The sequence below is a fragment of the Tetrao urogallus genome, assembly GCF_951394365.1.
Source record: "Tetrao urogallus genome assembly, chromosome: 1".
Taxonomy (NCBI): Eukaryota; Metazoa; Chordata; class Aves; order Galliformes; family Phasianidae; genus Tetrao; species Tetrao urogallus.
Window position 1 is genome coordinate 61,632,003 of NC_136813.1, and position 11,262 is coordinate 61,643,264.

Below are 11,262 nucleotides of genomic sequence, written 5' to 3' on the forward strand. Positions count from 1 at the left end.
TGAGAACAGAAATGTGTCACGTAAGTGATATGTTTCTCAGCTAGATGAGTGTAGTGGTGCTGGTCCTGTAATGGCAGCAAAGCCCATCCCACACTGTTTAGAAATAAACCAGAGCAGCTAGTTTTCTGAAAAACCTCAGGGAGGAAAAAGAAAGCAGCCTGATCCACGTTTTCTATTGCAGAAGTCAAAACTTAAAAGTTGAAGTTGCTTGAATTCCAATAGCAGAAGGCTAATATCTTTGATCCTCCATGTCCTTCAGCCCTGGCAGAGGGATTCTCAGAAAAGCTCAGGACAATTCACATAGGAACAGATATGTTATTCGAGTAAAATAACTGGGCTATTTTATAGGTACAGAATCCATGATACAGATGTTGATAAGGCTGCTCTGGATTTTCTAGAGCTAATGGAAATCTATGACACCAACTATCAATATGCTTTTAACAACTCCTTACAGGTTCAGTCTTGGAATCATAGAACATTTGTACAGATGATGCTGCTCGTGGAGACACAAAAATCTATTAAAACACCTCCAGTGCATCAGTAAAAGGTAGATATTATTTTATTTTCCACGTTGTTCATGTGCCCCTATAGCCCAGCTTGTTATCCTGGGCTCTATTTAGGACTCCTGGAAATCATTACACTATAGGGCCATCAGTCTCTGCCCCCAGTACTGACTCTTACTGCTGATCATGAAAGGAGGTCAGGGCTGACATGCCTGAAGCCAGATGTGGTGGATTTTAAACCCTTATTTTCTCCTACTGCTGTTATTACAATCACAGGCCCATCTGAATATGGTGCCTCTTCCCTCATCATTCACTGCATGTACCACTTTATAACCATTCAGAACTTTTTCTTATAGTGCTGGGAAGAAATTTGAGTTTTGACTGTTGCTAAGAAGAGATGTGGCTGTTTATGTTGCCCAGGTCCTCTCCAAGTGACAACTCACAAGAAGGAGAAAAAAGACATCATTTAGGAGTTGAACTAGATGACCTCCAGAGGTCCTTTCCAACCTCAACCATTCCACACTTCTGTGATTAGAAGAGATTTTATCTATCTACTTAGCTGTGGTTGCTACTCTGGTAGCTTTTGAGGAAGCCTTCTCAAGGTTTGTCCCACCTGGAACATGTTGAAACAGCACAACCAGAGAGATGAAAGTTACCAAAATCCCAATGGTAAAAAAAAAAAAAAAAAAAAAAAAAAAAAAAAAAAAAAAAAAAAGCAGATTCAGCTGCAGTTTATGGAAACAGGCATAATTGTTAGGGTTCAGAGCTGGCACTGAGCAGAGGAGCTGGCTTCCAACTCAGGAGGTCACTCAAACTCTGGGTTTGGACTGTCCAGTTTTCTCTGAGAAATCATGCCCAAATGTTTCTGTGTGGTGCCAAAACCAAAAAGTATGTAAGTCTTCTCACTGTAAAAAATCAAGCAATTATTACAGGATCTGGGTAATCTCCACATGCATGCAGTAGGAGAAGTTTAAGGAAAGTTTTTTGGAAAGAGAAAATTTTGTCTCATTAAATTTGGTGGCAAAAAAATTCCAAATTTCAAGCATGATTTCACCCTGTATTATACTCTTGCCATTGTGGAGATTTTTGGTTATAGATAAGGATCAGCCAGGGTTTATAACAAAGTTTATTTTGTAGTAAGTCTGTAGCAGCAATTAAAGTTCCAAAACAGTTTTCACATACTAGTAATTTAAAGAAAAGTACATCTCTGAAGATGTAATTTTCCATTTTAATCTCCATCCAAAGATATTCTTTAACTTTGGACAAATTCCTGTCAAACAATTTGAGTTATAATTGTATGAAAAAAGATACTTTGCCAGATGTAAGAAAAAGATGACTGCTGACTTTTTTTTTTTTTTTTCCTACAAGATAAGCCATGAGTGCTGACCTCTGAAGAACAGTATATAAATAATCACTCAGGAACTTGTTCATAAATGGACAAGAAAAGTAAAGTGGAAAAAAAGCTTACATTATTAAGCCTGAATGGCGGGTAATAAGAATGAACAACAGAAAAATGGCAATGAGATATTTAAATTCTCTTTGATTCTCAATCTTCTGCCTAAACCATACCTGAGACAGTAAAGATAGTACATATGGAACTGGGGCGCCACATAGGTACCAAAGAATGGGTTATTTCAACTTCCAGTGTAAAAAACTGTGACTAAATTCAATATCACAAATGTTTCTTGGAATTGCATCAATCAACTTAAAAACATATATTAATTATTCCATTGCAAGGCAAATTTGGAAGAAAGTAATTATATAGAATGGTTCTGAATGAAGAATTAATTTACTTATTTACTAATAAAGAATTGGTTTACTTGTATATAAGTTGCCCCAGGAATAGAGTCCTGGGGCATCATGAGAGAAGTGACAGAGTAACTGGACACCTTATCGTGTAGAGGTCTTTGTAAGATGCTCAGTGTACTGAGTGAAAGAAATCATTGATCCAAGGTTCATCCAGCTGTGTTTGCCATCCTGACTACTCATCACAAAAATTTGTTGGATTTATGCAGAGCAAAAAACACAGACATAATTCCCCACAAGTCCCCAGAGGTGTTTTTCAGTATGGTTAGTTATATATGGAAGATACATCAACGTTTCCTTGATGTCTTGATGCCTCGATGACAGCACAAAATCCTCATATAAGTAGCTATAATACAATACAATGGTCTTACTGTGTATTTTTTATAATGTGCCATAAACTTTTCATTATCTACAATGTATGCAAACCAGGATCAATTTTCTTACACTGGCACCGCAAGTACAACTCTAAGATCCAGTTAATGGTATCATGGTGCACTGGTTTATTATTTCAGTTTCTGATTGATTTTATAATATTAAAAACAAAATAAACTGAGATTTTCATTTCTCTTGTAGAAGTAATTCTTTATGAAGCCTTAATGAAGATACGATAATGAATCATCTTAATAATAATGTGCCATTATCAATATGCATTTGTTTTTCACAAGAAGGATATTTTAGGATCGGGGGATAGAACTAGTTCTGAAAAGCAGACTAAAATTAAAGCTTCTGATGCCCAGCTGAAGGCATTAAGAAACTAAAATACCTGAGTTTAGGAAACCCCCAGCTTTGTGATCATGGTTGGACCTTCCATCCATAATACTAGATATAGAAGGAAAAATACAACAATCTGTATTGCTGTGGCTCCTGGAAAAGCCAAAAATGTGGGTATTAGTTATTTACTGGACAGCATGAAACCACAAAATAAATTTAACAGTTTGGAGCTCTGATCCTCCTAATTTATGCTGCTGTTTTGCACTGTCCTTAGAAAAAGCACAAGTCTAAAAAAAAGCCAAGGATGTAATAACCTGATTTCCATTATCTGCTTGGCCTTTGATGGAAGTTTTCTTATTGATTTCAATAACTTGAGCTGTATAGATTAATCTTTATGTGCTTTTCTTTAATGAGACTACTCCCAACCTTGAAGTTAAGCATTAAGGTTCAGATCCTCGCGGGCATTTACGTGTTTAATTATTTTCCCACATCAGAACTAGCAGATAAAGACATGTTCCAAATTCTTGGCCATAAGGGCATGACAGTTCCTAGACACTTGTCTCTGAAACAGGCAGCCTGCCAAGTGGAAGGCTTATTTGCCTCAAAACTTCAAGAATCCAGTGTGTCAGGCTGGCACAAAGAGCCGGCCACTAAATTCAAATCACGGAATACATACAAGCATGATGTTTTCCTTTTGGCAATGACAACTACTGGAATGTAATACAACATTTGAAAAAAAAAAAACTCTGCTAGTGTCTATATTAATCTTCATGCCAATAGTGAGAATTCCACACTAAAAGTGAACTAATTATCTAAAAAAAAAAGCAGCCATCCTCATGAAGAATCTGGCTTCAGAGAGTGTTGGGAAATACTCTTTTTCATGTGCGACCTGAAAGCTTCCCTTTGTACTGTTTACTTTTGACCTTCTTCAGTCCTAGCAGAGGATTTAAATGTGTTGCCTACCCTTTTTGACTCTTTAAATATGTTGCTTAATTCCATCAACAGAGGTCACTGCCGCTCTTTTGCTCCTTGGTGAAAGCACGCCTTTTCCAGAGATAAAACAGAACAACTAATGCTCTCTTTTAGCAGAGTTTTGGTTTACTCTTTAGAGACTGGTTTGAGAAAATTCGTGCATAATATTGTGAGGTTGAAAATAAAAGCAACAATAATAATAATTGATAGGAAAATATTGAAAAAAATCTCTTTTGATCCTTGGAACTTAATGTAATTTATGCAGTTTTTATTACAGTGATATTTTAAGTTTTGTCGCTATATTTCCCTTTCTTTTCATTTCCTACAAGCAAGGAAATCCAGCAAATCTGGTCTTGGCACCAGCAGTCATATCTGCTCTGCAGCTCTTGGTAATTCAGGATAAAAATTTTTGCACCAGGGAAGAATAAGAGAAAAATTTCTGAAAGAGCACTTTCAGATCACTAAGGCTTGGTTAACAAATTTATCAGCAGTCATCACTTTCATCTAAATCCACGTTTGCATAATTAAGAAAATGATGAAGAAAAATTTGGCAATATTTATCATTAAGAGGAATTCAAGCCAAAAGGTCCATTTGAGCTAGCAGTAATGTGAGCCTTGCAGTTTTCTATTGCAAAATCCATTACAGCAGATTGAGCCAAAAATGCAGACAAAGCTCCTTCAGAACTAAAGAGAATATAGGAGTTGTACACAGTGAGACACTGTTAAAAATATAAATTACCTTTTTATGTGTACAAGCAGAAATACCTCAGTTTATTTATCAGGAAAATAAAACTCATCTCAGAACCAAAGTAGTCATAATGTCTACTTTTGAAAAGATGACATTCATTCATAGCTGTCAAAACTGCTTAAAGGATCAGGACAGTGGATTTCCACTTTGGACAGATGTGTTTAGATGTTCACCATGAAGATGCCTACTAGTGGGGTAGGTGTCTGAGCTCCAATTGGAGCTGATGGAGTCTAAATCTCTTGCCAGAACATTGCAAAGCAGCCATCCATGTTTGTTCAAAGATGTGAGCCACTGGCTGCCTTGAACTGATGCCCATGGACTCCAGCCCCAAGAGTGCAGTCCAGCTGCCATAAGGCTGCCTCAAGTCCATCTCTGCACTCCATCTGCTGATCCAATGAGCAGAAGGTTCCCAGAGTTTCCATGCCAAATCTAGCACCTCTCATAGTTTGGGTCACGTCTGTATGACATAGCCCTGAGTGACTTCATTTTACATGTGAGAAAACTGACACGTAGAAAGCTGAAGAGATTTGTCCTAGTTCTAACACAAATCAAATACCTGCAATCTCTGTTCCTTACTCAACAATAGTAGAGAAGGAGAAATAAATTCCAAGAGTTTCTGATTCAGCTTCAAAGGTAAGAATTATATTTCCCATAATATATTTATCCCTCACAAGTCCCTTCAGTGTTTTTTGTTGCTCTGGAAAACACGCAGAGCAGACTTTGTTCTTGGAAAAGAACAATCATGGGAAAAACAAGTGAAGAATTTTATTTTCTTTACATTACATACATTTTAAATATGACAAAATTTTTGGTGTTTTCTTACACTAAATGTTTTTAAGCAGCAGATCTTGATGCCCGTCTTCAGGTGGTGCGCAATGTCACTGCTGTGCAGATTGTTTCTCTTTTGTGTGTGTGTGTATGGAAAGAGCTGAAGGAACAGTTCCAGCTTGTTCCTTTGTTTCTTTCTGTTGGTTTCAGTCACCTGAAGCCTAAGGGAAGTAAAGGCAGACATAGGGTCAAGGGACCCGAATCTCATGCTTGGTTCCTGGCACTGTTCCTGTGTGAGATACGCCCACGGCTCATTTGTTTTGTGCAAGTTTCTCCACCTTTTGCACGGGCTTTTAACGCTGACATAATTCTCAAGATGCCGCCCCTCTAAGCTATCTGTGGTTTGTGTGCAAGCAGACCTGGAAGACACTGTGCAAATATTCTCAGTATTCATCGTATAAAATTGAGGCTGAATATTTTTGGGCTGCTGGTTTCTGTTTGCACTTTTTTCCTCACGCAGTGCAAGCTTCCGTGATGGAAAAAATATTCTTAAGAAAGGCATGAATAAGGTTAGCTAGAAGGCTAGAAGTTTTACTTCAAGATTCTAAGAAAACAAAAACCAAAAAACAAACATGCAAAGAAAAAGGGCTCTTTTATTTTGATATTTGCATACACCATATGATTTTCACTCCTTCTCACTGCTGATAATACAGTAAAGTAAGGAACAAATGGTGTTCAACCCAGTATCTACTAGCAAGTCGAAAATAGTACTTGAGGTACATGCTAGCAAAAACAGTTTGATTTCAGGCTTCTTGAGGCATTGGCACAGCTGCCCAGAGAAGCTGTGGTGCCCCATCCCTGGAGGAGCTCAAGACCAGGTTGGATGGGGCCCTGGGCAGCCTGAGCTGGTGGGGGGCAGCCCTGCCCACAGCAAGGATGGGAGCTGGGTGGGCTGTGAGATACCTTCCAACCCAAATCATTCTGTAATTCTACAGTTCTTGACAATTTTGTAGTTAGCAGAATAAGTTTCTGATGGGAAGGCATTGTGCAGATGTCTAGTGACTCAACCATGCTTGCAGACGTGGATGACTGACACTTAGTGCCCTCAGCTCAATGTGGCTCACTTCTTGCAAGGTGTCTCTTGCTGCTACAAGGACAGTGTGAAAGAAGTCATGGCTGATGTTCAGTTTGAATATCTACTACTGACCAGCTGCCCTCTAATGGCATGATTACCATTTGCCAAAGAAAAGGTAGCCTCAAAATCTGAGCTTGGCACTGTTGCATTCAGACTATGTCTCATTTCTTATGACTGAAAGGTAACAAAAAATCCCATTGTTTCAAGAGGAAGGATGGGCTAGGAATAAACAAGAACTATTGTTAACCATGAAAGTTCACTCTTGAAACCAAAGCAGAAAAGAAAAAAAGAGTTTCACTTGTGGTAACATTAAGAGAGATTATCAAAAGGAAATAAATTAGCTAACTTAGTCCAGTATATTTCCAGTCCCAACTGATTCAGAGTATTACTCATGTTACCGTGACACCCTAAATTTTAAGGTGAGTTTGATAAAACAATAAACGTAATTGTCCTACCTAAAAAGCAAATAAAATATAAAGATAGGGTAATCTGTTTTTCCACTCTTAATGTTTGAGTTTGATTCATGTACGTAGACAGAAAATTAAGAAAGGAGGCTATAAAGAAAGGAAGCTTAGAGACATTTAACAGACCTTCCAGAGTCTCACACAGGCATTTAAATAGCACTTTCTATTCAAATATGATAATTAAAAGGTTCTAAAGGCTACAGGAAAACCCCTGAAAATGTTGATATTCAAAACCCACATATGAGCAATAAAATAATAATCACAATTATTTTCATCATTTCTTTTTTAAAAGTCAATAAATTTATCAACAGTGACTTGATGATTTAACATTAGATATCACTTGTCCTCTAAACTCTAACTACCTCACCCGTAAACACGGATTAAGCTATCATTTGCATGCTGAAAATGATCACAGTTACTTCTTCTCTACAAGTATCCAGCCTGAAACCCTGGCCAACTTTTCTGAAAACCATCAAATCTTCCTTAATTTCTCTAAGTACATCCAAACTTAGTTTGTCTTTCAGTTTGCCTCTTGCTGGGTTGATACGCACAGCGCTTTTCTGCCTGTTTTTTTCTGAGTTTCTGTGCCAATTCACTTTAAATCACAGTGCAATTTAAATTCCTGGGTAAACAGTAGCTCTGGACCAGTCTGAAAAGGAGACCTTGAAGAGACTTACACATTTCCAGGATGTGGCTGAAGCTGGTGTTTAGGAATGCCCCCACACATGAGGACTTACAAACCAGCAGAGGATCTAAACTCCTGCCCTAAAACACTTCAGTTTTCTCTACAGACAAGGTCTGCGAGTCTACAGACACAGTATTATTTACCTGTAATGAAACATTACCGCAGTTATTGCCATTTAAAACATAAGTGATATGATTCTTCAAGGAGAATTTCATTTCCACAAGTATGAAATAACCATGAAAACGAACAAACAGTGCAACATTATACATTGGAACATATTTTGTATAGGTATATGCAGCATGGTTTCTTGGCTAATGGCCAGCAGGCCCATTATCTGCAACTAATGGCGCAGAAAGAAATTTTCTTCCAGAACTACTGTCACATTGCTAGGAAAGCAAATTAACAATAAACTTTACATGTCTGGGGACCAGACAGCAAAAGCTGGGAGAGCTCTACTAACTCCTGTATGCTCTAAGGCTTTACACTCTCTGAAGATCTGGCTCACTGATTTCCTGAGAAGAAAGATTAGGAAATGAACCAAAAGTGGGAGATATGCCTCCTGCTATGTACTAGCTTGATTTATATTTTAGAAAGACTTGATTATTTTTATCCAGTTCTGATATAAATGGTCACTGGAAATTGAATGCTTTGCTCCCTACTTACAATGGGTAACTATAAAAATGCTCTACAACTTTTATTAAACTCAATAAAAAATCTGGGAGTCAGTTTTAAGCATGTCTTCCAAAAATACCCTGTCCAAAACGTACATATTTTCTCATGATCCATGTCTAGTTCTGTTCCACTCTACAGTCCTATTCACCTTCCTCATCTCACACAGAGTTTTTGTAACTCTCCAGTTTCCCCAGACAAACTGTTGATTAAATCTTCTTAAGAGGAAATGATGAATTTGCAGCACACAGTAATTCCTGTTTAGGTCTCTCTCCCGAGCCTCCCTTTGAAGACAGGATAGTATCCTCTCTTCACTCTTCTCTCAGAGTACCACTTTCTATCCATCAGTATCCTCAGTGTTTGCCTCCAATCCACATCACTCACTGCTGGTTTTGGAGATCCTACCTCCTCCTGACCCCGTCATGCAGAAACAGATCCCATCTCTCCATTCCCCCTTCCATGCACCTACATCAGCTGTGCAACCGCTCACCTGATTTTGCCCTCAGTTAAATTTCACATTGCAACTGGGTGTTCCACAGAAAATCAATTGCACTATGATAACTCTTTTTCTTCCTTAAAATAATGTTTTCATTGAAATTCATTGTATGTCGGTATAATTTGCTGTAGGATTGACATCTGGCATAAGGATTTTATTTAAAGACATTAAGAAACACATATTCGGTGAGCAGGGTTTGTTTGTTGATTTTCCGATATTGTGTTTGTTTGCTCATCGACAGTACAAAAGATGAAGCTTACCCTTTCATAAAAGGAAGTTGGATAATTTGTCTGGCACAATGAAGAAATGCAAACAGAATTTAAGATTCAGAAAGCTGAGTACAGTTTCAGTACAGATGATTCATTATTATCTGCTAAATATATAAAAAAAAAAAACAAAACCCTTCAAATATGGGAAAAAAGAAAGCTTTTATTTTTAATTTCTCCAGTAATGCCTTCCAAATTTGTTAGTTTAGACACTACCTCCGCTGAATCAGAGATCCATTGTATGAAATGTGATGAAGTCATAACTTACTCTTCAAAGATGTTTTGGGCAAGTGCTTAACAGTAAGATCTTCCCCCAGAACCAGAAAGGCGTCACTGTCATCACTACCTCTTATCTTTCTGCTTCCTGCAGTACATTTACAGATCTCATGCTGGATAGCTAAGCAAGCTTAGAGTAGAAGAGCAAAACTTGAAGAAAGTGACTAAACTTAGTGCACTTTTCAGCTGCAGACTTTAGTGCAGCTGTAAGGGTGAGTTTATGCACTTCTGGACCCAAATTATTCCTTTGTTTAAAATCTGCTCACCTACAGTTCTACAACTCTGGTGACACCACTTCCATTTTGCAGAAAGAAGCTCAGACAGAGGTGCTAGTTGACCAGTGTTTTTAATTGGCAGTTTAGACTTCAACTAATATATCCCAGGCCCACAGCTTCTTGCTTCCTCTGTCCTTACCACTAGGGAGATCTGCTGTTGAAATTAGCAAATGATTGCATGGAGTTTACTGAAAAGGATGCTCAGCAGAAGAGCTAGGAGGCCAGGGGCTCAAGTGAAGGTGTCCCTTGTCATTTCTGCCTTTTTAGCAATTGCTCCTCTGCGCAACATACAGGCAAACATCCTTTCTATTGAGAATTAGAAACGATTTCTATTCTTTCCTAAAGGGGAGCTACAGGAAAGAAGAGGACAGACTCTTCAGCGGGGTCTGTAGTGACAGAGAAAAGGGGAATTGTTTCAAACTTAAAGAGGAGAGATTTAGGTTGGATATAAGGTAAAAGTCTCTCACAGTGGGGGTGGTAAGGAACAGATTGCCAGAGAGGTGGTGGATGCCCCTTTCCTTGGATACATTCAAGGCCAGGACAGACCAGGTTCCAGGCAGTGTTAACTACTTGTGGATATCCCTGTTCATTGCAGGAGAGTCAGACTAGATGACCTTAAAAGGTACCTTTCAGCTCTGAGGATTCTATGCTTCTACAATCCTAAAAACCTGGCAGCACAACACAAAGCCTTTATTTCCTGCTAGCCAGCAGGATACAAAGTCAGACTAGATTCTCCTTTCCTTTTTGTCCAACTCTTGGTTCTCACTGAAGGTGCAGATCCAGCTTCAGTGCAAAGAGTAGCCTAGTGATTTGGGCACCCTCGGCAAGGTGGAAGTGAGAGATGGAGGTTAGCTTCTCCATGACAAAAACCTCTGCCTCACTAAACCAGAGCTGTAAGCACATGTCTATTTTGTACACCTTCGCTGTCTCATATTTGAAAAATATGAGCTTTGTGTTAGTTTCCAAACAGCACCCCTCCCAGAAGAGTTCTCTCTGGATTTGTTAGTACTAGAATATCTCTTTTCTTCATCTAAAAACATTGTAGGTGGGTGATGCCTCCGCGCTGAAGTTGCAGGAATCCCAGACCATCCTATAACTCACTTCAGGCATTTTTCCAAAGCCAAAACCTGAAATCCTGGTGGATATCCAAGAGCTTAAAATGACCACTAAGGAATTATTTTCATTTATGTACCCTTCCAGGCATCTTCAGTGGTATTTAGGAGCCATCAAAATGCCTTTTCCCCATTCTTACTTGGAACATCTCAGCTACTCTGAGGTTCAACTTGCCTAGAGGTCTGAAGTTACCAATCTGAGAACCCATGTCTTAACCACATCCCTGTGATTCTTTCCCCTGGATAGTTTATAGTTTCATAGTTTAGAACAGAAGAAGGCAATATCAGCTCTCAACTAGAACACTGCAAATGTCCAACTGTTGTTACCTCAATCCATACCCAAATCCCTATGAAGATCATGTTTCTCTCTTTCCTG